The sequence below is a fragment of the Delphinapterus leucas genome, unplaced genomic scaffold, assembly GCF_059928025.1.
Source record: "Delphinapterus leucas isolate spDelLeu-1000000601 "Yukka" unplaced genomic scaffold, BTC_Dleu_Yukka2 spDelLeu_asBTCV2_sq25, whole genome shotgun sequence".
NCBI classification, from domain to species: Eukaryota; Metazoa; Chordata; class Mammalia; order Artiodactyla; family Monodontidae; genus Delphinapterus; species Delphinapterus leucas.
Window position 1 is genome coordinate 2,956,158 of NW_028322234.1, and position 27,949 is coordinate 2,984,106.

Genomic DNA, 27,949 nt, shown 5'->3' on the forward strand with positions numbered 1-27,949 from the left:
ATAAATTTGAAAATTCATCGAAAATGACAAATTCATTAAAAATGCAAGCTAACAAGACTAACCCAAGAAAGAAAAAATATCTAAAAACCCTATATCTACTGCAAAAGTTGTTTGTATAATTAAGTACCTTTACAGAAGATGATTTCCAGGGATAAATGGCTTTCCAAGTAAATTCTTCCAAATATTTAGGGAAGAAATATTGGTAATCTTACATAAAAATCTTCCAGGAAACAGAAAAGTATATATTGCTCAAAATGTTTATAAGGCCAACATAAGCTTCAGATCAAAACTAAAAGGAATATTACAAGAATAGAATCACAGGCCAATTTCTCTTTTGAACATGCATGCAAAATGTGTAAACAGAAGCACAAACTGTATCCATGATATGTAAAACAATCATATATCACAATCAAAGTAGCTTTATTCTAGTAATGCAAGATTGGTTTAATGTTCAAACATGAAACTGATCCCAGGAATGAATTAGAGTGGGAAAAAAAGTCATTTAAAACAGAAGTCTTGGGACTTCCCTGGTGGTCCAGTGGTTAGAACTTGGCGTTTTCACTGCTGGGGCCCTGGGGTCCAATTCCCGGTCAGGGAACTAAGATCCTGCAAGCCATGAGGCAGGGCCCCCCCCCCAAAAAAAAAAGGAAAAAAAGAAGACTTAACCAGGAGAAGCACAAGATCGAATAAACATAACAGATAACACCTTATGAAAAGTAGGTGAAGATTATGGAATATTCTAAAATTTTAAAACAAAAAGAAACATTTAAAGATTCAAGAGGATGTGACAAATATTGTACATAGGCAAAAAATAAAATATACGGATGATGGGAGCCCAAAAATCCAGATGCCCATGTCCTGTCTCTGAAGATTCTCATTCAATGGGTTATGGATTTCCTCTATGTTTAAAAACCTACAGGTGTTATAAAGCAGAAACTAACACACCATTGTAAAGCAATTATACTCCAATAAATATGTTAAAACACAACAAAACAAACCTACAGGTGATTCTGATATGATTCACAGACAATGTAAAGCTTCTGCTTTACAGGAAATAATACCAGATTATTTTGTTATTTTATAGTTATAGTAACAGGTTGTACTATTGACTGGTAAGTCTGATGTCAAAATGCACTCCCCACTAGGGATATAAAAGGAACTAATAGTCTGTACGGCTACTTGGTGGCAGCATGCATGTATTGCAAGGGCAATTATTGTAGGAATCCAAATGAGTGGAACATTTTAGAATTGGAAGACTACATACAGATCATCTAGTCAAGCTTCCAACTATTATAGTTGTGAAAACTAAGGCCCATATAAAAGAAATGATTTCTCTCCAAAGAGCGTTAGTGAAAGAGTATGAAATTAAAAATATCTCTGAACTTTTAATTTAGTGCTGTTTTTATTAATCTCATGTATTAGCTTAAACTTCAGTGTGACAGATTTGGGATTGAATTCTTGCTCAAGTTTACTGATTGCGTGCCTTTTAGGAAGTTACTAAAACACTTTTTTTTTTTTTAAATAGATTTATTTTTGGCTGCGTTGGCTCTTCCTTGCTATGCGCGGGCTTTCTCTAGTTGCGGTGAGCGGGGGCTACTCTTTGTTACGGTGTGCAGGCTTCTCAATGTGGTGGCTTCTCTTTGTTGCTGAGCGCGGGGTCTAGGTGTGTGGGCTTCAGTAGTTGTGGTTCACGGGCTCTAGAGTGCAGGCTCAGTAGTTGTGGCACATGCTCTTAGTTGCTCCGTGGCATGTGAGAGCTTCCCGGACCAGGGCTCAAACCCGCGTCCCCTGCACTGGCAGGCAGATTCTTAACCACTGCGCCACCAGGGAAGCCCTACTAAAACACTTTTAACTTCGCTTTTCACATATGTAAAATGATGAGCCTTGGCTGATATAGAATATGAGATAACCTAGCACTGTTCTTAACACATACACGTAGTTAACATTTTTTGGCTCTCATCCCTCTTAAACAGCCTCTATCCTCTTAACAATGAAAGTGTGTTTCAGCTAGCAAAGCACCCCAGAGCTGACCACATTCTGGCAAGAGATATAGGATTCTTTTTCTTGCTGGTGGTTCTTTATACCTGATATTTGAACTGCACTGAAACATGAACATCTCTTGTTTATACTGTATTAATGGATTGATGAATTTGATAATTTGATAGATGAATTTTAAAAAGTAATATGCAGGAAAAAAAAAGTAATATGCAGGAATTGAGCTGCCTTACTCTCAAGAAATATAATTCGATAGTGGTGGCTAAAACGATAAACAGTGTTTGGACAGGGAGTCCATATTGGATGTGAACTACCTGTACTCCCATTCGTCTATTAAGAATAAATAGAATCCTTTCAAAATCTGTTTTAAAGGGCAGTTATTTCCTTCTGACTCATTTAAGTTACCTGCAAGAAAAAGACAATCTCCTGAATCCTTGCTTAAAAGGCTTTTAATATAAAGCAGATAATTTTTTGCAACATTTCCCAAACTTTTCATTATCAAATTGGCTGAGGCTTCTCAACGATTATCATTTGACAACAATATCTCCATTTTCACCTTTTTTAAAAGAATTGGCCTCGTAGATGTGCCCTTAAAACAGAGCTTCACTCTCAACTTATTTTAAATTTTGTATTCAAACAGTATGAAGAAAACAGGATCAGGGAATTCAGCCATAAAAGTGAATGGATTACTGATACATGCTACATCATGGATGCAACTAAGTGAAAGAAGTCAGGCACGAAAGGCTCTATATTGTATGGTTCCATATTTATGAAATATCCAGCAGTGGCAAATCCATACACACGGAAAATATTATACATTAGTGGTTTCCAGGGGTTTGGAAGAGAGGGAAATAGGGAATGACTCCTCAAAATGGGTGTATGTTTCCTCTTGGGGTGGTGAAAATGTTTTGTAGTTGGACAGTGGTGACAGTTGCACAACATTGTGACAGTAGTAAATTCCACGGAATGGTACAGTGAATTGTAAAATGATCAAAATGGTGGATTTTGTGTTATGTTCATTTTACTACAATAAAAAGGAGAAGGAATTAGGGAAAGACTTAGAGTTTGGGAAACTAAGGTGAACTGGTCAAGAAAAAGACAGCTGTACTGTTCAGTGTTCTCTCAGCTCTCCCAGTGCATTAATCCTCAGCAAAAAGTAGCCTGAACTTGTCGATGACAGTCATTCGACACAGTCCAGGGAAAAGTAAATAAGATAAAACCCAACTCTTCTTCTTTAGCACATCTGTGAAAGGTTAACTTGCTGCTCAGCCACGTGGACATTCATGAAGACGTTTCACTTTAGGTGTCCTCTACTTCAGTACTTTACTCACAGCTCATTCACACATGTAGGCAACAGCATTCCTTAATTGGATGGAATCTGCAGTGCTGGTTGTGATCGGTCTCATGAAAAGAAAAGGGAAGGAGGAAAAAGCCTCCACATTGACTTGGTGGTCTTGACGAAATGGATGCAGAAGACAGCTTGAGTGTCAAACTGGAAACTGTTATTTTCCTTTTCCTTTTCTTTTTATCTTTGCTATCAGGTCTTCTGCCCACTTCCCACCCCCTTCTTTCAAACAGGAAAGACACTAATTAGCTGCTTTTTTGTGTTTTTGGTAAAACACCTATTGTTTTGCGTTTCTTGTTGTTCGGTGAACATTATTGTTTTTACTGCCAAATGAGCTTCAGTGGTTGATGTAGGGGGTCTCTTGGGAACTTAACTTCTTCCAGTTTAAGTGGAAAAGCTTTTTTGTTTGAATTGGCTTTTACTGGGTGCTTCAGGGTTTGCTCTTGGCTCTTTGAAGGGGGACTGAATAGCACTGTGTTTCCTTTGAGGTTCCAATGAATAAAGGATCCTATGTCCTGGGCACTTTTTGTTGATTTTGCTGTGTGTCCTCTCTAGTAGCCAGTTGCAGATTCCAGGAAAATGACATTTAAATGAATATAAGTAATCTAATATTTTTACAATTTGCTTTGGCCATACTCCTGGTCTTATTCTACTTGTAGCAGATGGCTTTAAAGAGCATTAGCTCTGTATATATTAAAAATAATATAAATATACCAATATTAAATATTATATTGATGTATAAATGTAATATACTAATATTTATATTAGTGTATAACAATTATGTATTATATTAATATATATTTTTGCCTAGCATATATTATATACAAAATATATGAGTAATGAAATGTATTTCTATGGTTAATATGTTCATAATATTAATATGATATATCCTGTAATATTGATTATAAAACAATTATATCATAATATATAAATATATATTATTATCTGATATAATACACTATAGTTAATATATTCTATATAACACAATATATAATGTATTAGTATAATTGTATTATATAATATAAATATAATACATATATAAAACTATATATCTTTTAGTTATACATTACACATACGAGTATGTATAGCTATTTATAATTTTATTTACATAGGAATCTGGTCATCATAACAATTGATGTAAAAATATGCAATATTTTCAATCAAATGGGCCTTAACCTCACTACCTACACATAACTACTTTTAAAATCTTGAACCCTGTCTAACTCATGCTTCCATATCCCTCAACCGGCTTTTCTACACATGCACGTAGACACACATTTATACACGATATACATGTATACTACCAGTTTTCAGTTCAATGTATATAAATATGTAATATATAATTATATTCCTGTGTATGTATACAACTATAAATCAAAGGTATGTGTATAGGTATGTATTTCATATGTTTATATAAATATATCATACAATGTATGTGTATATCAATACATGACTGTATACATACATACACAGAAATATACTTATTTAAACAAAAGGGACCTAAATAAACATAGTTCTCTAAGAATAAAAAGTTATGTCTCACTGTTTCAATAACAGTTTATAGTTTTCTACTGTATGTGCTTCTATAATTGTTATGAACATTTCCCATTTTTGTTGAATGTTAAGTTGTTTTAATTTTTTGCCTTTTTTTGTTTTATGTTTGTTTTTTTTTTGGTACGTAGGCCTCTCACTGTTGCAGCCTCTCCCATTGCGGAGCACAGGCTCCGGACGCACAGGCTCAGCGGCCATGGCTCACGGGCCCAGCCGCTCCGCGGCATGTGAGATCTTCCCAGACCGGGGCACGAACCCGTGTCCCCTGCATCGGCAGGCGGACTCTCAACCACTGCGCCACCAGGTAAGCCCAGTCTTTTGCCATTATTAATGAAGTTCTGAAGAATACGGTGGGCAAGATTACTTGAAAAACTCTCCTAAAAGAAATGGGTTAGGTATGCTAGATTAAATGTACACAACTTATTTTTAAGTGCGTGGTTGATTTTGGAAGTGTGCAGTCGAAATTTCCAGGACCCATGAAGGAAGGGTGGTACATGTGTAAGAGTTATAGCTCTATTAAGAGTGGATTGAAGATCTTGATAGCTTAGAACAGAAGCTGGAAATCCTGTTTTTATGGAGCCAAATGGCAAATATTTTAGGCTTTGTAGACCAAAGAGGCAAAATTGAGGATATTATTTAGGTACTTAGGTAACCATTTAAAATGTTACCAGTTAAAACGTGAAAATTATTCCTAGCTCATAGGCCATAAAAAATAGGCAGCTGTCTGGATTTGGAATACAGGCCGTAGTTGAATGACACACCTGGTATAGAGACTTGTTTTTAAATGGCCATGACCACATGGGAGGCAGGAGGTAAGACTCCATCCCTACTAGATGGGAAGTTAGAACTAAACCTATCTATCCCTAGCTTCACCTTTAATGAAAGGGTGTGCCAGGAGAAAAAAATATCTGCTGGCAAAGGGAGACTAAGAGCAAATTCTCTTGGCCTCTGCTCTGGGTAGGAAACAGGTAGGAAATCTTGAGAATTCTGAACCGCCGATCTGTGTTCACAGTGTTTGGGTTGCAAATTTATTTGCGGTCTTGCAAACAGAAGCCAAGAACTTAACTTAAAATGCTCCCAAATCGGTGGTATTCCAAACACAAAACTAAACCCTTTCTGGAGAGGTAGACCCTCAACACAGGCCTATAGCGTTCCCACAGATAAAGTTTAGCTAAACGTGAGCTCATGATCTAAATTTACACAATAATGAAGAAATCAGCTCCAAGTGGAGAGAATCAGCAAAAACAATCAATACCAGAATGAAATTCCCAAGGCCATCCATCAGATGTTGGAATAATCAGGTGCCAGGCAGAACATATACATAAAACTAGAACTGAAACGAGGAGCAAGGATGTTTTAAAAGACTGGGTAGGATCTTTCAAACATTTTTAAAATACATGTCATTGATAAAGCTAAAAACTCGAAGGTCGTGTAATACAGCAGATTAATCGTGGAGAAGAGTGAAATGATGCTGTTTTTTAAAATATGGCAGATCAGATTTCCTGCCTAATTATATAAGTTGATTTATCTTAAAAAATACACAGTATTTTAAAGACTTATTGGCTGTAAAATAAGTTGAGGGTATTTCAAAGGGCTTCTCTGCAAAGAAAAGTGAGAAGTAGCAAAGCACAGAAAGTCGAGGGGAAAAAATGTCAATATATACATTGCTATAGGGTGAACTAAGCCTTAGGCCAGCAACTATGAGGAGGAGCGGACCCTTAGATACGTACAACTAAGCTGGAACCTTCAAAAAGTTCAACTATTTATAAGTAAAAAGATTTATTAAAATGAATAACCAAGTGTTTTAATTGACATCAGAAGAGTAAAACAATAAACCCTGAGAACATAGAAAAATAGACAATAAAGATATGAGCAGAACTTAATAAAACAAAAAAAAGTATAAAATTGAGGTGATTTAGTAAGTCAAAAGAATATTCTTTGAAAAGATTTAAAAAAACAAAACTTTGATTAAGCAAAACAAAAACGTAAGTAAATAATATACAGAAAGAATCAGGGCAATGTTATAGCAGAGAGTACAAACAGAGAATATATGAAATGCCAGTAAATTTGAACATTTCTGTAAAGTGGACAATTTCCTAGCTCCTAAAGTTTACCAAAACTGACACAAGAGGAAATTTGTAGCTGGAGTTCTTGCACCAGTAAAGGAATTAAGTCAATAGTTTACAATCTTTCACCAAGAAAATACCAGACCCGGCCAGATCATTTGGGAGGTGAATTCTATCAAACTTCTGTTAAACAGATAACATCAATATTAACAAAGAAAAACTTCTAGAGAGTAGCAAAGGAAGAATGCGCCTTTATTCATCTTATGAAGTCTATATAATCCTAATACTGAAAACAGATTAGGACTGTAAGGAAAAAGAAATTTACAGGTCAAATTTACTTGTAAATATAAAAGGAAAAATTTAAAACTATGATATTAGCTACCCAAGTTCACTAGGGTAAGAAAAAGCATGAGCAAGTTAGGTCATCCAATGAATGAAAAGGTAGTTTAATGTCAAGAATATATATCAATAGATTGAAATCACCACATTTTATTTCTTTCATCTGTCTCTTTAAAAAATTGGTAAGTACTTATATTGATCTCTCTTGTAGTAGGCACTGTGCCAAGTCACTTACATATTTACTCCTTTAAACCTTCTATCATCCCTGGGGGAAAGTTCTATTTTGCTTCCATTTCTTAGCTAAGACTCTAACCCCCAGGAAAGTAAAGCAACATTTGTAAGTTTTTGTGGATGGTCAGTGACGGGACCAGTACAGGAACATCCAAAGTCTGTGCTTGGAAACAGTGCCCCATGTTGACACTCACATTACAGATGAAAGGAAAGGAACCATGCACTTACCATATAGATTAAATCTCACATTACAGGTTAAAGGAAAGGAACCATGCACTTACATTATAGATTAATACCCACATAACAGGTTAAAGGAAAAAGAAACATGTGCTTCTCTCAAAAGTTGTAAAGAAGGCATATCCATTTCTAAATATATTTCCCAATTTCTTTGGCTTGTTTTCTGACCTTTGTAGTGCATTTTGCCATGAGGAGAATTTTAATTCTTATATAATTAAATGTATCCTTTTTTCTTTGTATCTTAGAAAGGTATTCCTCATGAATAATTTATTTCAAGTCTCCCAGGTTTCTGATACTTTTACACTTTCATTATTTTTTAACTTTTAACTCGTTGCTGTATCTAGAATTTACTAATTCTATGATAGCTATATTTTCCCACTTTTGTTGAATAATTTTTGCTGATCCAAAACGTGAATTTTATTTTCATCTCAATTCCCTTATGCTCTTGCATCTAATTTTAAGATGCTTCCTATTCCACTGGTTGTTTTGTCTATCTAAAACAAAATGCTACCTTAAAAATAATGTAATTATAATATAATAAATGTCATTAGTAAACAGAATACAATATATGATAAATAACATAATATAAAATAACAAACTATAATTTACCATATAACAAGGTCAAAGGAGAGCAAAACTATACAATCACTTGAAATATCCCCCAAAAGATATTTTATAAAATTCAATATTCATTTGTAATTTAAAAGAAAGAGTAAAATAGGGATTGATGAATGCTTCCAAAATAAGAAGAAATTATATGTCTAAAAGAGAAAGAGGTAAGTGGTAGACTTTAGTGACACTGGCAATAAATGCAGGACAAGAGGAGGATGCCTGATATAATGTTAAAGAAAAAGTATTATGTAACATTGTTTCTGCAGCACTGATGAGTTCAGTGAAAAGAGAATCTCATAGAAAAGAGTATCTCGTTCTTCTTAATGTATGTGCACTTGTCCATTGCATGAACATAACAGCTTATTTAACCAATATGTTACTGATCTGCATCTGGAGTTCTAGGTTTTCATGGAATTTTATTATGCACAGTTGTTTCAAACACTAGGACTTCCTCTTATGTTTATATCTTTTGAAAGAAACAATATCTCCACAGATGATTTATCCGTGCTGGCTGCTAGCTGACTTTGGGTACTTCTCAGTTCTTCCCTTTACCTTCCTAGTCAATATGAAAAGGGAAGGCAAGAAGGTCTCCTGTTTAGAGACTGTAAAGATAGGTCTTGGTGATAAAGTCTTGGTGGTAAAGGCTAAAAGTATTAACCCAGAACAAATGTTTTTCCAGCTGTAACTGTGTGTGATTCCCTTGGCTTGATTCCGTAGAGGATGTAAGACAAGACTGTAGAATCTGCCCTCAAAGTGCTTCCGGTGGGACGAGCTAAGTCAAGTATGGTGGCATATCTAATTCAAGACAAAATATAACGTCTCCTTTTCTCCCCTGGCAAAACTTGGTGGAGTGAATGTAGAAGTCACTGTATGCTTTAAATTAAAGCAACACAATAAATCTTGTATTGGAAGGTGCTTATTCTGGTCTCTTTGTGGAGACGAATTGGAAATTGTCTAGAAGAAGGAAAATTAGGTTAACCAAAGTTAAACTCATAACTAATTGAGCATTAATTAAATATCTGTGGTCTATGTTTCTCTTTGATCATAATTTCTGCCAATTTATAGACCTCTTTGATACCTGATTAATCCTTGTCAAAGATGCAGTTAACAATGATTATTGCTGTGTATTAGGTTTTGCCTGGGCCCTGAAGAAACTATCCTAAATCACCAGCTATGATTGTCACTTGATTTCCTCACAGAGAACAATCAGAACTCCTTGTCTTAAGTGGCTTGGGATGAGAAACTAGTTAGTCTCTTAGATACTGTTAGAGGACCCTACAGAGCCCATTGGTGAAAGTTTGGAAAACACTGGGCTTCTTAAAATTGATTCTTGTAGTGCTTCAGGAAAGATCACTGAACCAAAAGGATAACGGTGTTTCTGGTTCTGTTGTTAGTGCTCTCCATGGAAACATTGCTGAAGCTTCTGGACTCAATTTCCTTCCCCATGTGTGAATGTCACTGAAAATATCCAACTCCATTCTATCCCCATATAACTTCAGAAACTAAGCAAAATGAAGACTCAAAATTCATTTCAAACAATGAAATGAATATATAATGTAGAATGGAACTGGGAAAATACCTGGTTTAAATTCTGGAAAGTACCAACTCTACAATTCTGGATAAGTTGCTTAATCTTGCTTAGTCTAATTTAATGCCCATCTCACAGGATGTTATGATGATTAATTTAATATCTTTGTATAACATACAGTGTTATATAATTTCTTCTTATCTTTCTTGAGTAAATTCATATCCTTAAGCAACTCACTGTAAACAACAGTTACTTGCTTAAATTACTCTTATCTTCTATTATCAGCTGAATTGTGTCCTGCTCAAGTTAATATGTGGAAGTCTTAACCCCCAATACCTCGTAATATGACTGTATTTGGAGATAAGGCCCTTACATAGGTAATTGAGGTCAAATGAGGTCAAATGGGTGGGTTCTAATCCAATATGACTGGTGTCCTTATAAAAAGAAAATATTAGGACACAGACATGCACAGAGAGAAGACCATGTGAAGACAAAAGGAAAACATGGCATGTACAAACCAAGAAGAGATACTTGAGAAGAAATCAATCCTGCTGACACCTTATCTCAGATTTCTAGCCTCTAGACCTGTGAGTGAGTAAATTTCTGTTGTTTAACCTCCTCAGTCCCTGGTACTTTGTCATGGCAGCTCTAGGAAACTAATACAACTTTTTGTGGCCTCCTTGTCTCAAGTTGAAAGTTCAATATTTGGCATCATAGCTAGGAAACAAAAATACCACCTACATGCCTTGTTGTAGTCTTTCTTCCCCATTCTCATTGCTGGTAATTTCCATATTTGGGTCTGTTTTCTGTGCCTTGTAAACAGAGCGTTACGCTCATTTCTGGTCTTACTGCTAATATACAGTAAATGTGCAGATACTGAATAGATTTTGGAGAAGTGCAACATATAGTTGGCACATGTGTGTATGTGTGTGTATTCATATAATTTATACTTTTTCTCTATTTTTTTCCTTTGGTGTGAGCTAAGATTCTCTGCTTTTGTGACGAGTACTCCTGAATACTAATCCCTGAATTTAATTCACCAAAAATTGCCAAAAAAAATAATAATATGGGGAAAGAGAGAGTGATAGAGGGAGAAGAAGAAACAATCAGGCAAGGGCAGTACTGTGAATTGTTAGGGTCTTATTAATAAGATTATGTTAGCCTAGAGGAAATGACCGTAAATATCATCAGTGAGCCCAGTTGGTCTTTACTGACTGCTAGACACACCCCTGAGTTCTGTTCTTAGTCTCCAACTGTATGATTACTACTGTCTGGAAGTATTATTTGAACAACTAAAGTCACTTAATGGAAAAGGAATATGTCTTTAGAAAATCAACAGTAATTTTTCTATCTGATTAAAAAGGACTGTTGACTGTCTGGAAACCTCAGTCATATTTGTAAGCAGGAAAGCATTGGCTATTAAAAGTGGATGATGTAAAGAGATGAGCAGAAACTTTGGCGATAGGTATACGTGGATTTAATTCTCACTTCTACCACTTGGCAGCTGGATAGCCTTAGGCAAGTTTCATACCTCCCTGAAATTCACTTAATTCAGTCTGTAAAATGGCATAATAACTTATTATAGCATCCTTTTAGGAATTTTAAATCAGTTCTTGAAATAAAAGTACACAATATATAGACAAGTATGGATTCCTCAATAGGTGTTTGACCTTTCATTTCTCCAGTATCCCACCCGCATCAAATAAAGAAAAATACTTTTTAAAATTTACGAATATTTCATTGTTCTAAAGGTAAAGCCATAAAAATAGAAATAATCAAATGGCCTACTATCATACCATTAGAAGAAAAAAAAAAACGGTGTTCATGAGAGTTCCATATTAGAATACAAGTTTTCCTTAGGTACCTGTTTATGTATGCTATTCTGCTCTTTACAATAAATAATTATATTTAAAAGACTTAATTCCTCACTTTTAAGACCTTATTAGTTTACAAATTACATATTGACCTATGCTAAATTTTATACCAGCCCATGCTAATGAATTCAGTACAGAAAACAAAAAACACTGCACTCAAGCAAACTATATATATATGTATATATATAACTTAAATGCATTTATATCCTACCGTGTCTCATAAAGCATTGTGGTATCTCAAATATAATGGCAAAAGCACTTAATATAAACAGGGCCAAGGAAACATAGACAGAAGATGAAGAAAAGATGAGGGAAATGTGAACAGGAGGACGTGTAGTTAATCGAGTTGTATGTTTTGACCTTAAGATTCTCTGTGTGGGGACTTCCCTGGTGGCACAGTGGTTGGGAATCCACCTGCCAGTGCAGGGGACATGGGTTCGAGCCCTGGTCTGGGAAGATCCCACATGCCGCGGAGCAACTAAGCCCGTGCGCCACAATTACTGAGCCTGTGCTCTAGGGCCAATGAGCCACAACTACTGAAGCCCGCGTGCCACAACTACTGAAACCCCAGCGCCTAGAGCCCGTGCTCTACAACGAGAGAAGCCACAGCAATGAGGAGCCCGCATACCACAATGTAGAGTAGCCCCCACTCGCCCCAACTGGAGAAAGCCCATGTGCAGCAACAAAGACCTAACACAGCCAAAAATAAATAATAAATAAATTTATTTTTAAAAAAAATGTTGTGGATAAAACAACATGTAAATAATTGGTTACAAAGCCATGTTATTTGAAGGTGCCAGACTGCACATTAACAGTCTGACACAAAGGGACAGCACAGGAAAACTATTCAAACATAAAGATTTTTAAATCTTTGCAGTTTGAAACCTTTTAGAGCAAGTATAATGAGCTCGACACACATTTCAACACTCAACATGTTAATCACATGTTCAAAGTATGTCTCAAAGTCATTGGAAATAGTTGCTGTCTCTGTCTCTGATATGTAAAACAGATCTGTGATGTGTAAAACTCAGGAGGTATTGATACCCACTTTTTGGCATCTGAACAGGAAACAAAGTTGTTTCGCAGTGATAATAAAGAATGAAGTAAGTGCAACAGTCAAATAAAAGACAAAGTACTGAAGGAATGTATTAACAAAACGAATCCAACTAAATTCTGGTGACCTGGGGCCTACGATTGTACACACTGCATGGAAATACCCCAGCCTAAATACTGGCATAGGAGGAAGGGTACTGCTAAGCCCATCACAGTATAATCCTTTTAAATGTCCCTTTCAAGGTTGTCTGCACTCAACACTGAGTATAGGAAATCTTCCCTTCAGGCAGAAACACTGGTTGCCCAATGATTGACCAAGAAATTAACACACTAATGAATAATTGATGCTAATTTATTTCTATCCCTGACGACGGGAAACAGCACACACTCTGTGTCAATGATATGTCCTCTTTCCCACTTTTCTAAATGGTCAATTATGTTTTTCCCTTCATTGCTTTATATCATGTGTGGCAGGCATGATGGGAAATGGCTACCAATGGTTCTGTTATTGATTTCTACCTTCCTTTCACTGTGGTTAAAGAAGATACTTTGTATGATTTCAGTTTCTTAAAAATGTATTGGTACTTGTATTGTGGCGTAACATATGGTCTTTCCTGGAGAATGTTCCATGTGTACTTGAGAAAAATGTGTATTCTGCTGTTGTTGAGTGGAGTGATCTATATATGGCTGTTAGGTTTAGTTGGTTAAATGTGTTATTCAGTCCCCCTACCTCTCTACTGATCTTCTGTCTAGATGTGTTATCCATTATTGAAAGCAAGGTATTGATCTCCAACTATTATTTTAGAACTATCTATTTCTTCCTTCAATTCTGTCAATGTCTGCTTCACATATTTGGGGGATGTTTGGTACATATATGTTTATAGTTGTTATATCTTCTTGATAGATTGAACTTGTTATCAACATATAGTGGCCTCCTTTTCCTCTTGTGATAGTTTTTGATTTAAAGTTTATTTTGTGTGATATTAACGTAGCCATCCCAGATCTATCTTCCTTCCTTCCTTCCTTCCTTCCTTCCTTCCTTCCTTCCTTCCTTCCTTTCTTTTTCTCTCTCTCTCTTTCTTTCTTTTTGTTACTATTTGCATGGGATATTTTATTCTATGCTTTAACTTTCAACCAACTTGTGTCTCTTGTAATCAAGTGAGTTTTTTGCGGACAGCATATACTTGGATTATGGTTGTTTTTAAAGTCCATTGGCCAATATGTACATGTTTATTGGAGAGCTTAATCCACTTACTTTTTCAAAAATTACTGATGAGGAAGAACTTAATTCTGTCTGTTTCCTGGTTGTTTTCTGTATGTCTTATGCATTTTTTGCCGCTTATTTACTCCATTACTGACTTCTTCTGTGGTTTGCCGATTTTCTTGTAGTGAACTCTTGATCCCTTTTTCATTTCTTTTTGCATATAGTCTATTGATATTTTCTTTGTGGTTATCAAGAAGATTACATTTACCCTTCTAAAGTTCAACCAATATCATTTGAATGGAAACCAACTTCAATAGCACACAGAAACTCTGTTCCTCTACAGTTCCATTCCTCCTCTTTACATTATTGTTGTCACAAATCACACCTTTATACTTTGTGAGCCCAATAACATGGACTTATAATTATTTTATGCATTTGTTTTTTCAATCATGTAAGAAATAAAAAGTAGGGTTACAAGCCAGTAGCGCAATACTGGCTTTAGTATCTGCCCATGTATTTATCTTTACTGGAGACTTCTATTTCTTTATACAGCTTCGAGTTGCTGTCTAGTGTCCTTTCATTTCAACCTGAAGGTTCAATTTAGCATTTGTCATAGGGCAGTGTTAGGAAGTTGTAAAACAAACGCCCTCAGCCTTTGTTCATCTGGGAATGTGTTAATTTCTCCCTAAGTTTTGAAACCATTTTGGCCAAATATAGAATTCTTGGTGGACAGTTTCTTTCTTTCAGCACTTTAAATATGTCTGGCCTCTTGCTTCCGTGGTTTCAGATAGAAAATTAGCTATGAATCTTTTTGAGGATCCCTGCTTTGTAACAAATTTGTTTTTTCTTTCTCCTTTGGGAGAAAAGATTCTTTCTCTGTCTTTTGGCATCTGAGAGTTTGATTATACTGTTTCTTGTTGTGGGGTTCCTTGAGTTTCTCTTAGTCCTGAAATCAGCCAAAGATTTACAGCAACCACACACATACTGAACCAGGGAAGAGGCAATTGGAAAATGGCAGGAAAGCTTTGTGGCATTTTTACTTGCCCTTGCCCCATCCACTGTTAGTGTAGAGATGGTCTTAAAGTGGTGGAGTCTTAATGCAGTGATAGTCTTAAAGTAGTGGCAGACCATTCGTAGTATGGGACCCTCAATCCTGCTTCAGGAGGGAGCAGAAGAGACCGTACTCTCAGATTATTATGTGTATCTGTTGTAACCTGTCTGGGAGCTACCTGAAGGACTGACACAAGATGCTTATCTCTGTCTTAGCTAACCTGGAACACAGTCTGGAAAAGCAGCGGTCATTGCTGAAAAAAAGTGCAAGGTGAACTAACAAAGCACAGATGGCTGGGGCAGAAGACTGTGCATTGAAATACAATAGACCACATAAGATGCAGGAGCAAAAGTTGGGGGAGATTCTTTGGGAACTTAGAACATACAAAAAGTACACATGTGTCCAGAGAAATTAGGAAAGCCGCATGCATACTCAAGATAAGATGCGTGTTCTGAAAACACCAGAGGAGTCTCTAAGCTTTCACCATGGGCTGAGCCCTGAACTCAGTGCAGGTCAGCTAAATGTTGAAGGAGTGATCCAGCAATCTGCACAATGGGGAGAGGTGTGTGGTTTTGAGTGTGCATGTGGATGTGCTTGTGTATATTTGTTTTTGTTTGTCTTAGGTGCAGGAATTCAAGGACATCTCTGTCAAAACATTAGCTAAACATGAACTAAAGGGACAGAGACTTCAGTGCCTACATACGATAAGGAGTCATTGCAAAGCTATTTTGGAAAGTCAAAGTCATTACAGTCATTGCAAAGCTAGTTTGGAAAGGTCCCTAAACAAACAGACTACTACAGCCTTCAACAATCAAAAGCCCAGAAAACCCTGGGAAAGTGGGAGAATCTGATTTCCATAGACACCACATTATAATATTTGAAAGCCAAATGTTCAACCAAAAAACTCACAAGGTATACAAAGACATGGAAAAGTATGGTCCATTTAAGAAAACAAATTAATTGATGAAACCATCCCTAAGGAAGCCCAGACTTTTCTCCATTGCATATTCTTGCCTCCTTTGTCATAGATTCATTGACCATAAGTGCATGGGTTTCTTTCTGGGCTCTCTATTCTGTTCCAGTGATGGATGTTTTTGTGCCGGTGCCATACTGTTTTGATTACTGTAGGTTTGTAGCACAGTCTGAAGCCAGGGAGCATGATTCCTCCAGTTGTGTTCTTCTTTCTCAAGACTGTTTTAGCTATTCAGCATCTTTTGTGTTTCCATACAAACTTGAAAATTATTTGTTCTAGGTCTGTGGAAAATGCCCTTGATGTGTTGATACAGACTGCATTGAATCCGTAGATTTCCTTGGGTATGATGGTCATTTTAACAATATTAATTCTTCCAATCCGTGACCATGGTATATCTTTCCAGCTGTTTGTGTCATCTTTCATTTCTTTTATGAGTGTCATATAGTTTCCTGGGTACAGGTCTTTTACCTCCTTAGGCAGGTTTATTCTTATGTATTTTATTCATTTTTGTGCGATTGTAAATGGGATTGTTTCCTTAATTTCTCTTTCTGATAGTTCACTGTGAGTGTATAGAAATACAAAATTTATATATAGAAATCTATTGTATCCTGCAAATTTACCAAGTTCATGTTTGAGCTCGAATAGGTTTTTGATGGTGTCTTTCAGATTTTCTATGTATCATGCCATCTGCAAACAGTGACAGTTTTACTTTTTCCTTTCCATTTTGGAGTCCTTTTATTTATTTGTTCTTGTCTGATTGCTGTGGCTAGGACTTCCAAAACTCTGTTCAATAAAAGTGGTGAGAGTGGGCATCCTTGTCTTGTTCCTGATCTTAGGGGAAATGCTTTCAGCTTTTCACCATTGAGTATGTTAGCTATGGGCTTGTCATATATGGCCTTTATTATGTTGAGGTATGTTCCCTCTATGCCCACTTTCTGGAGAGTTTTTACCATGAATGGATATTGAATTTTTTCAAAAGCTTTTTCTGCATCTATTGAGGTGATCGTATGGTTTTTAGTCTTCAATTTGTTACTGTGATGATAAGAGACCTAAGACAGCTACAGAGGCTAAGTGACCTTTCCTTCCCTGAATGGGTAGGTATCCTTGTTCTGCCTTCTAATTGAGTTAGTATCTGAGGAAAGAACTGCCAGGTGTCATTTAGTTCACAATACACTGCTGTGGCAATATAGAAATGAATTTGCCTAAGTCATTTGGCTTTTCTCAATTATAGTAAATGAATATACTGAATGAATACTTCAACTTAAGGAAATGCTCTTAAAAATATATTAATGTAGGCAACTTCAGTGGAGAACTGAAAACAAAACAAAACATTCAGGTAAAGGGTTGAAATAAAAGTACACTCAGTTGTATCCAGTTTCCTCTTGTAAATCTCTCTTTTTCATTTGAGTGGACAGTCACTTGAGAATATCTGACTTGGGGCTAAGGCAATCTAAGCCTTCTTGGCCACACTGTATTCTCTTATGTCATTTACTAAAGACACCAGTTGGGTTGCTGAAAAAAGCGTGGGAAAAATCAATCCCTCACATCCAAAGGGCGGCTCTTGAAACTATGTGGGTTGTTGTAGTTATTTTGCTCTTCTGGCCTCAGAAGTTCTAATCTTAACCTTAGCCCCTCATGGAGAGAGACTTTGTAAACCAATTGCCACATTACTCATTATGTGACTGTTGAAAAAGAGAAACCCAGCTCTTTTCCTGTGCTTTCAACCAGTTATCTTCTTCAAAAATCTGTTTGGATTGTTATACCTTAATCTCGCCTGGCAAGGGACTTACGGGAAGGTTCTTATTGTTTGAAAGTTTGGTGCCAGTATCTGCAAAGAAAGAAGAAAGATGTGTTTATCAAACATCCCAATAGTGAAGGTGTGTGAAAGCAACTTTTGAAAAAGTTAATCTGTCAGAGTTTAGCCGTATTATTACATTTTATTTTATTCATTGAAAATAAATAATTATCAATGAATCCTTTCTAGATGTTCTAGTTTCCCAAAGTTCCCTGTATTCACATTCTAAGAAGAAAAAATGGTATTTTAAGTCACTGCTCTCCACCTTATATTATTTATAATCACTCCTCGTGACCTCTTCCTTCCAAGAAACGTGATCCTGAGAAGTGTCCTTTGTTTGTCTTTGTGGAATAAGTGATGAGGATGCATCCTGGAGACCTGTGAGATGTTCAACTTGTGGCATAATGAAACTAGGATGGAGAGTTGTGGAAAGATCTGGAAAGGTGGCTGGTAGAGTGTGGCCAGATGTGGGAGAAGAGAGACGTACAGAGAGAGGGAGAGGAAATTTTCAGAGGGAGAAAATGAAACAAATAATTAAATAAGTTTTGTTGTGTGGTGTGGGATGCAAGCCTTTCTCTCCCCCTTTCCTTCACAATGTCTTTGTTAAAGACTGTGTTTTTCATTAGTTTTACTAAGATAGGATTTGCCGTTTTGTTTGGATACTGAGAATGGACCCATGGAAACAGTTACATTTGGGTTATCTCTGACTGTCTTTAATGAAGAACGTAAATATTGGCCACACTATCTATGCACATGCTATCACCATGCCTTTTTTGTTCTCTGTTCATATATCTAAGTCCTCTTCTTTCTTTAAGATCAATCTCAAATCTCATCTGAAATGTACATTTATTGATAGATTCAACCCATAATGAACTGTCCCTTCTTTGTCCTCCTTAGGCTCTGATTATTTATAAAAACTCATTTTTGAACTTAGAAACTGTTCAATATGATATATTAGTTATTTCACCAGCATGTGTTATATCCTCAACACAATTATACGCTTTTGTGGGGCTGGGATCGTACATTCTGTAATTTTTCTCAGTACTTACACTTACTTTGATAAAAAGCGCATTCATTCATCTAAACATCATTTATTGGGTGTTAATTAAATATCTCAACTCAGTAAATATTGTTTGAATGAATGCATGCATGAATGAGGGAGTGTGCAATAGGTAGCCTAATGTACCGCCCAATGTGAGAAAACCAAAAACATAAACACAAAAGCAAGCCAAAAAGTGGACCAGGACTTCCTGTAAAATATCCTGCTTTTTGTTGGATGATGCCATGAAAATCAAGATGCTCCTGAAAGGTCTTAATAGCTGACCAAGAATAGTAAACAATTGAAATTCTCTCAGGCTTCTTCAACCCTATCACTGGACACATTTATACCTCTCAGGAATGATATTAAAAGAAGAGATTAATAAAGCTTTTATAGATGAGTTGATAAATCTCTAAAGATTTAAGTCTTCATTGCCTCCTAGGTTTTCTCTATTTTGGGTTTCCAAAAGATTTCAATAAACCACAGGATAATTAAAAATTAGACATTCTCTTTCTTACCTTGATGTTTTTCGATGGTAAACACCTTTTTATTGTCTCCATAGTGCTGCCCAATTTCCACCAGTACAGTACTTAAGTGAATTTTGCTCTGGATGGTGGGATATATAAGATGTAAACGAATTGTTCGTATATGTTTTAGAATTCTTCAAAAGGGCCTGGCCATGGAAATGCATTGAATATTACTTAAATAACTAAAGTAACTTCCTCAGAATTATTATTCTGTTCTGGTTAGGATACTCTCTGCTCTGGTTTGTTAAAATTTCCCTTTAGAGTGGTTTTAATTTTGTTTCTGATAGGGTCCTAGGATTTATTGCCACACCCATCCTGCATCTGTTTTTCTTTGAATTACTCTCCTTGCAGTTTCTGATTCATACAGGGCCTTACAGGTTAGTGACAACCTGGCCATCACAACGCTGGGAAGGACAGGCCTACTTTTCAGAGGTGTTGATGTTTTCTGTAGCTGAAGGTTTTCAAGAGATATCAATCTTCCTCACCACCGCCCTTGGCCCTCTTAATGGACTAAGCAGTTCCTCATGAAATTTCTGTAGGATATCTGTACCAACTTCTCAGTATTGTTCCATCCTGAGTCTAAATTCCTGGCCTCAAGGTAATGTTAGATTTCTAGCTCCAGCCCCTATTTACATAAGGCCTATACTAAGGAACGGAACCCACAGACATCAGTCCGCTCTTCTTTCTCTGGATTTAATTTCTCTGTTACTTTCTGAAACATGCAGGTGTTCCTTTCTTTCTTTTAATCTCAGCTAGGTGCTTTTAACTTGTTCAAAATTGACCCAGAATTTACATGTGTCTCCAGTAAGAGTACATTAAATTGAGCTTAGTCTGCTATTCTACTGGCATGTTTGAGATCCAGATAATTTGCTACTTAACTGGATTCAATGACCTGTATATTTCAGGCATCTAAAACTCACCATGTTCCAAATTTCCCTCCTTACAGTTAGTAATTTTCTTGGGAATCTGGATGACATTAAATGGAATAAAGTTAGTGAGTGGCCCAGGAATGCCTGAAAGTTTGTTTGTCAGAGTGGCCAGGGAAAGTGAAGCAAGGAAGGAAAGCAAATGAAAAACAGAATCACATTATTATGGCTGAGTTTACTCCCAGGATTCCATGCAGAGCTCTCTGTAGACCTGGGTTGGGTTATAACTTATGCCAGAGCTCTACGTGGGGCTGACACCATCTCATGCCAAGCTCTCAGTTCTGGGCTCACGTCATCTCTGGTCCACTCTGTGGAGTGGAAACTTTGGAGGAATGGCCAATGTGTTCCGCGGCATAGGAAGAGGGAAATTGTGAATGTGACTTTCTAAATTGTGGAGGAACTAACCACTGTAAATGTGCCTTGAACTATGTTGTTTAATTTGACCAGTCAGATCAATGACTTTCCCCTTGAATGAAATGCTGCTACGTATATGAGCAGAAAAACAAAACTGGTATAAGGAAGAGATAGCTAGTGGGAAGCAGCCGCATAGCACAGGGAGATGCGCTCGGTGCTTTGTGACCACCTAGAGGGGTGGGATAGGGAGGGTGGGAGGGAGGGAGATGCAAGAGGGAGGAGATATGGGGACATATGTATAACTGATTTACTTTGTTATAAAGCAGAAACTAACACACCATTGTAAAGCAATTATACTCCAATGAAGATGTTTAAAAAAAAAACTGGTATAAGGAGATGGAGAGACTGGGAGTCTTATTTTCCCACCAATTAACTTTGCCTCTGACCATGACCTTCCCTTTGAGTCTCCTAGACCTTGGGGATGATCGCAGCCCCTTGGGTTGGGTGACGGCAACCCCATCTTCACTAGAACCTCTATAGTTAACTTTGATTTTTCCCACTCCGTCTATCCATCCCATGTATGCAGTCAGACATTTGATCTTGGACTTTTCCTGACAAAATATGCTTGAATATAACCATTTCTTTTCACTCCCACTGCTACTGCTATTGTCACTGCCTTAACTAGGGCTTTATCTTTAAGTTCTTTATATAAATATATAAATATCTATATGTAAATATAACATACAAATAAATAAAATATAATATTAATTCTGATGATTTTGAAGTCTTTTCTTGATAAAGACTTTTCCTGATAAAGATACACAATATCTTATATAAATATTTTTGTATTATCTGTTCTTAGAATTTTAGCCATATGATTCTATCTCTTGGTTTGTCTAGAACTTTTTGATTGAATGCTGGCTATTTCATTTGGCTTTTTTTGTTTTTCTCAGTGGAAACGTTGTTTTGCTTCAAAATATTTTATTCTACCTGGAAGTAGCAAATCTTCAAATTACAATTTTTTAAATGCTTTCAAATATCAATACTATAGGTGTCACAAAATCTAGAAAAATGACATTTAAAAATTAACTACTGCCAGATGTGTCTCTATAAAACTTTTCCCCCACTCTTTTAGCTATATATTCTTTAACTGCCTCCTCATACGACAGTTTATGTATTTTCGAAATAAAATTTTAAGAAATAAACTTTGCAGTTTTTAGACATAGATTTCTTGTAACATGGTTGATTAGAATTTGCTTCTAGTTATGAATAGTTTAGAAAAGTTTATTTCAGCTTCACAATTTATTATTGATAATGTCACATTAATTTTCATTGTTAACTTTGAGAAAACCTCTATGGATTACTTCCTCATAAGTATTTACTATTATAAATGCATTACTGATTTCAGTACTGCTATAGGTCTGTGCATTACAGGGATTCTGATAAAATACACCATTCCATTACACACATTGTTGATGGAGTATATTCATTTATTTATTTATTTTTGGCTGTGTTGGGTCTTCGTTGCTGTGCGCAGGCTTTCTCTACCTGCAGGGACTGGGGGCCACTCTTCGTTGCGGTGCACAGGCTTCTCACTGCGGTGGCTTCTCTTGTTGCAGAGCACGGGCGCTAGGCACGGAGGCTTCAGTAGTTGTGGCTCGCAGGCTCAATAGTCGTGGCTCACGGGCTCTAGAGCGCAGGTTCCGTAGTTGTGGCACACCGGCTTAGTTGCTCCGTGGCATGTGGGATCTTCCCGGACCAGGGCTCGAACCCTTGTCCCCTGCATTGGCAGGTGGCTTCTTAACCACTGCGCCATCGGGGAAGCCCCTGGAGTATATTCCTGACAGAAGAAAATTTCCATTTTGACTAAGCATTGATGAGAACTGAATCTTTGACTTATCTTTCACATGCCTGATGATTGAAATAATTTTCCACAGAATAGCTTCTGGTTTTGTACTTTTCAGTTGTTTTTTTCTTCTTCAAACGCACATGCTTTGAGAGCTGTGAAGTGCAAGACATGGCTATATTGTAAGGTGGTTTTTGTCCTTATGCTTCTGTGTCTTGTGCTAGGTTAAGTCAGTAGAGTAGTCAGTATGAGTACTGGAAGTTATTCCTGTAATGGGATAGTATATAGTCAATTACATACGGCGGTGTCTGAAAATCACATAATAGCCTCACTTAAAACATCTCCTTAGGGCTTCCCTGGTGGCGCAGCGGTTGAGAGTCCACCTGCCGACGCAGGGGACACGGGTTCGTGTCCCGGTCCGGGAAGATCCCACATGCCGCGGAGCGGCTAGGCCCGTGAGCCATGGCCGCTGAGCCTGTGCGTCCAGAGCCTGTGCTCCACAACGGGAGAGGCCACAACAGTGAGAGGCCCGCGTACCACAGAAAAAAGAAAATCTCCTTAGCCAGATTTCAAAAAAGCCTGTGGCCATTCCAATATGATCCAACATAGCGGAATATGATAGAAGGAAAATTGGCAAAGAAAGAGACGCTGGTCTTACCTGATGGAAGTTAAAATATCTCACTTTTGACAAGTTTGCAAAAACTTATAATTCCATGAACTAATTCCTAGGGTTCTTCATAGGACCTAAAAAGGAACCCATAGAGTTGTGGAACAACAATAGAAGCTGCTGTGATGAGAAGCCCGGGCACCGCAACAAAGAGTAGCCCCCGCTCGCCGCAACTAGAGAAAGTCTGCACGCAGCATTGAAGACCCAACGCAGCCAAAATAAAAATAAATAAAGATAAATAGATTTATTTTTAAAAAAGTAATACTCGGGTTTGAGGCATGAGAAATATGATGAGGAGAAATTAGCTAATCCTTTCAGAACTTTTAAAATATCAAACTCAGTCTCTAAGATTTGAGCATTATATACAACGTTGGTTACTTATTAGTGGTTTGGGAAGGCCAATTTAAAATTTTCTGATCTTACTGTATTGAAATACACGGCCCTAATGTTTTCCACATTGACTACATGAATGATGAAGTAAAGTCAATCATGTATTTCCTTTCCAACTGGACAGAAAACAAAAATTTAAAAAGTGTTTGGACTACTGACTTTTGATTTCTTCTAAGGCAAGTGTATAGGTAATTTTTATTCCCTGATTAGGAGAAAAATGGTGGAAGAGGGCAGGGTTAAGAATTAAGATTTCAAGAGCGTGAGAGGTAGATGGCCAACCAGAGTTCCTAAGGTTCGGTGCCTGTAACTGTTGCCGCCGCTTAAGCCTGCCAAAGCAGTGGTACGGCTGCTGCCCTCGTATTTGCTACCTCTGGAAACATTCTTGCCAGTAGTGGCGGCAGCGGGACTCAATTACCCCCTTTTCTCACTCTCTCCAGAAGCTCCAGATGGCGTCTTCTGTGGGCAACGTGGCCGACAGCACAGAACCAACGAAACGTATGCTTTCCTTCCAAGGGTTAGCTGAGTTGGCACATCGAGAATATCAGGCAGGAGATTTTGAGGCAGCTGAGAGACGCTGCATGCAGCTGTGGAGACAAGAGCCTGACAATACTGGAGTACTTTTATTACTTTCATCTCTACACTTCCAGTGTCGAAGGCTGGACAGACCTGCCCACTTTAGTACTCTGGCAATTAAACAGAACCCTCTTCTGGCAGAAGCCTATTCGAATTTGGGGAATGTGTACAAGGAAAGAGGGCAGTTGCAGGAAGCAATGGAGCATTACCGGCATGCATTGCATCTCAAGCCAGATTTCATCGACGGTTATGTTAACCTGGCAGCCGCTTTGGTAGCAGCAGGCGACATGCAAGGGGCAGTACAAGCTTACGTCTCTGCTCTTCAGTGCAATCCTGATTTGTACTGTGTTCGCAGTGACCTGGGGAACCTGCTCAAAGCCCTGGGTCGCTTGGAAGGAGCCAAGGCATGTTATTTGAAAGCAGTGGAGACGCAACCGAACTTTGCAGTAGCTTGGAGTAATCTTGGCTGTGTTTTCAATGCACAAGGGGAGATTTGGCTTGCAATTCATCACTTTGAAAAGGCTGTCACCCTTGACCCCAATTTTCTGGATGCTTATATCAATTTAGGAAATGTCTTGAAAGAGGCACGGATTTTTGACAGAGCTGTGGCAGCTTACCTTTGTGCCCTAAGCTTGAGCCCAAATCATGCAGTGGTACGTGCCAACCTGGCTTGTGTATACTATGAGCAAGGCCTGATGGATCTGGCAATAGACACCTACAGGCGAGCTATTGAATTGCAACCACATTTCCCTGATGCTTACTGCAACCTAGCCAACGCTCTGGAAGAGAAGGGCCGTGTTGCCGAAGCAGAAGATTGTTATAATACAGCTCTACGGCTGTGCCCCACCCATGCAGACTCTCTGAATAACCTGGCCAATATCAAAGGAGACCAGGGAAACATTGAAGAGGCAGTTCGCTTGTATCGTAAAGCATTAGAAGTCTTCCCAGAGTTTGCTGTTGCCCATTCAAATTTAGCAAGTGTATTGGAGCAGCAGGGAAAACTGCAGGAAGCTCTGATGCATTATAAGGAGGCTGTTCGAATCAGTCCTACCTTTGCTGACGCCTACTGTAACATGGGAAACACTCTAAAGGAGATGCAGGATGTTCAGGGAGCCTTGCAGTGTTATACTCGTGCCATTCAGATTAACCCTGCACTTGCGGATGCCCACAGCAATCTGGCTTCCATTCACAAGTATTCAGGGAATATTCCAGAAGCAATTGCTTCTTATCGCACTGCTCTGAAGCTTGAACCTGACTTTCCTGACGCTTATTGTGATTTGGCTCATTGCCTGCAGATTGTCTGTGATTGGACAGACTATGATGAGCGAATGAAGAAGTTGGTCAGCATTGTGGCTGACCAGCTGGAGAAGAATAGGTTGCCTTCTGTGCAGCCTCATCATAGTATGCTCTATCCTCTTTCTCATGGCTTCAGGAAGGCTATTGCTGAGAGCCATGGGAACCTCTGCTTGGATGAGATCAGTGTCCTTCATAAACCACCGTACGAACATCCAAAAGACTTGAAGCTCAGTGATGGTCGACTGCGTGTAGGATACGTGAGTTCTGACTTTGGGAATCATCCTACTTCTCATCTTATGCAGTCTATTCCAGGCACGCACAATCCTGATAAATTTGAGGTCTTCTGTTATGCCCTGAGCCCAGATGATGGCACAAACTTCCGAGCGAAGGTGATGGCAGAAGCCCATCATTTCATTGATCTTTCTCAGATTCCATGCAATGGGAAAGCAGCTGATCGCATCCATCAAGATGGTATACACATCCTTGTAAATATGAATGGTTATACCAGGGGTGCTCGAAATGAACTCTTTGCTCTCAGGCCAGCTCCTATTCAGGCAATGTGGCTGGGCTACCCTGGGACCAGTGGCGTGCTTTTCATGGATTATATCATCACTGATCAGGAAACTTCACCTGCTGAAGTTGCTGAGCAGTATTCTGAGAAACTGGCTTATATGCCCCATACTTTCTTTATTGGTGATCATGCCAATATGTTCCCCCACCTGAAGAAGAAAGCAGTCATCGATTTTAAGTCCAATGGGCACATTTATGACAATCGGATTGTGCTGAATGGCATCGACCTCAAAGCATTTCTTGATAGTCTCCCAGATGTGCAAATTGTCAAGATGAAATGTCCTGATGGAGGAGACACCGCAGACAGCAGTAATACAGCTCTTAATATGCCTGTCATTCCTATGAATACTACTGCAGAGGCAGTTATTGAAATGATTAACAGAGGACAAATTCAGATAACAATTAATGGATTCAGTCTTAGCAATGGACTGGCAACTACCCAGATCAACATTAAGGCCGCCACTGGAGAGGAGGTTCCCCGTACCATTATTGTAACCACACGTTCTCAGTACGGGTTACCGGAAGATGCCATTGTGTACTGTAACTTCAATCAGTTATATAAAATTGACCCATCTACTTTGCAGATGTGGGCAAATATTCTGAAGCGTGTTCCCAATAGTGTACTGTGGCTGTTGCGTTTTCCAGCAGTAGGAGAACCTAATATTCAACAGTACGCACAAAATATGGGCCTTCCCCAGAACCGTATCATTTTTTCACCTGTTGCTCCTAAAGAGGAACATGTTCGGAGAGGCCAGCTGGCTGATGTCTGCTTGGACACTCCACTCTGTAATGGACACACCACAGGGATGGATGTCCTTTGGTCAGGGACACCCATGGTGACTATGCCAGGAGAGACTCTTGCTTCCCGAGTTGCAGCTTCCCAGCTCACTTGTTTAGGCTGTCTTGAGCTTATTGCTAAAAATAGTCAAGAATATGAAGACATAGCTGTGAAACTGGGAACTGATCTAGAATACCTGAAGAAAATTCGTGGCAAAGTCTGGAAGCAGAGAACATCTAGCCCTCTGTTCAACACCAAACGATACACAATGGACCTAGAGCGGCTCTATCTACAGATGTGGGAGCATTACGCAGCTGGCAACAAACCTGATCACATGATTAAGCCTGTTGAAGTCACTGAATCGGCCTAAATAATGACCGTGTGCACAGGAGAATTACCCTGTACCTGAGCCTCAACCTTCTGGGGGAAAGGGAACTACTTTTTCCTTATCCGTACAATATCATGTTGCAGATGGGTGACAGACAATGATAAGAAATAGCACAGCCAGACTTGCTTCCTGCATGATCATGATCGTGATAGGGAGAGACACAAGAGATGGGAAACTGCTGTTCCACAAGGAGTCTCCATAGAATTTTGCAGCAGCCAGGTGTCTGGAAGGTCTGGAAGGTAAGTCTGGAAGGTCTGATCTCCCTTGGTCTTCCATGGGATGGATGGTTAGTGTGGAAGGGAGATAGAGATTGCCCAGCCGTTTTGTGATTATCATGGATCGATTGAGTCTTCTGGATTAATATTTTTCTTTATATTTTGGGTATTGGAGCTTTTAAAAATGTTTGGTTTCAGGTATTTTTATTCATGTGAAGTGTATATGATTCTCTTGAGATAAGGTTTTAAGCTAAAACATCCCTTGTTTTAGTTTCTGAACTCTACAGATAAATGGGGACTTTGCTGCTGTAGTCTTTTTATAGGTTTTATAAACCACTTGAGCCTACATCAGTCATTTTAGTTTGTGACATAATGTTTGGAACTATCAGTGCTTTGTTGGTTTATAGATGATGGCTTAAATTCTTTTCCTGGTCCGTTTCCTTCTTCCCTTCCCCCCACTTTAAAAATTCTCCTGTAACTTGGCGAACAAAAAACCAAGTCTGATTCAAAACCTCCCAGAGTGTTT

The 27,949-nt window shown here is 38.1% G+C and overlaps 1 pseudogene; it reads left to right on the forward strand.

The window, feature by feature from the left end:
• The first annotated feature begins 19,432 nt into the window (after positions 1-19,432).
• Positions 19,433-27,594, forward strand: LOC149744029 (UDP-N-acetylglucosamine--peptide N-acetylglucosaminyltransferase 110 kDa subunit pseudogene; annotated as a pseudogene).
• The last annotated feature ends 355 nt before the right edge of the window (positions 27,595-27,949 follow it).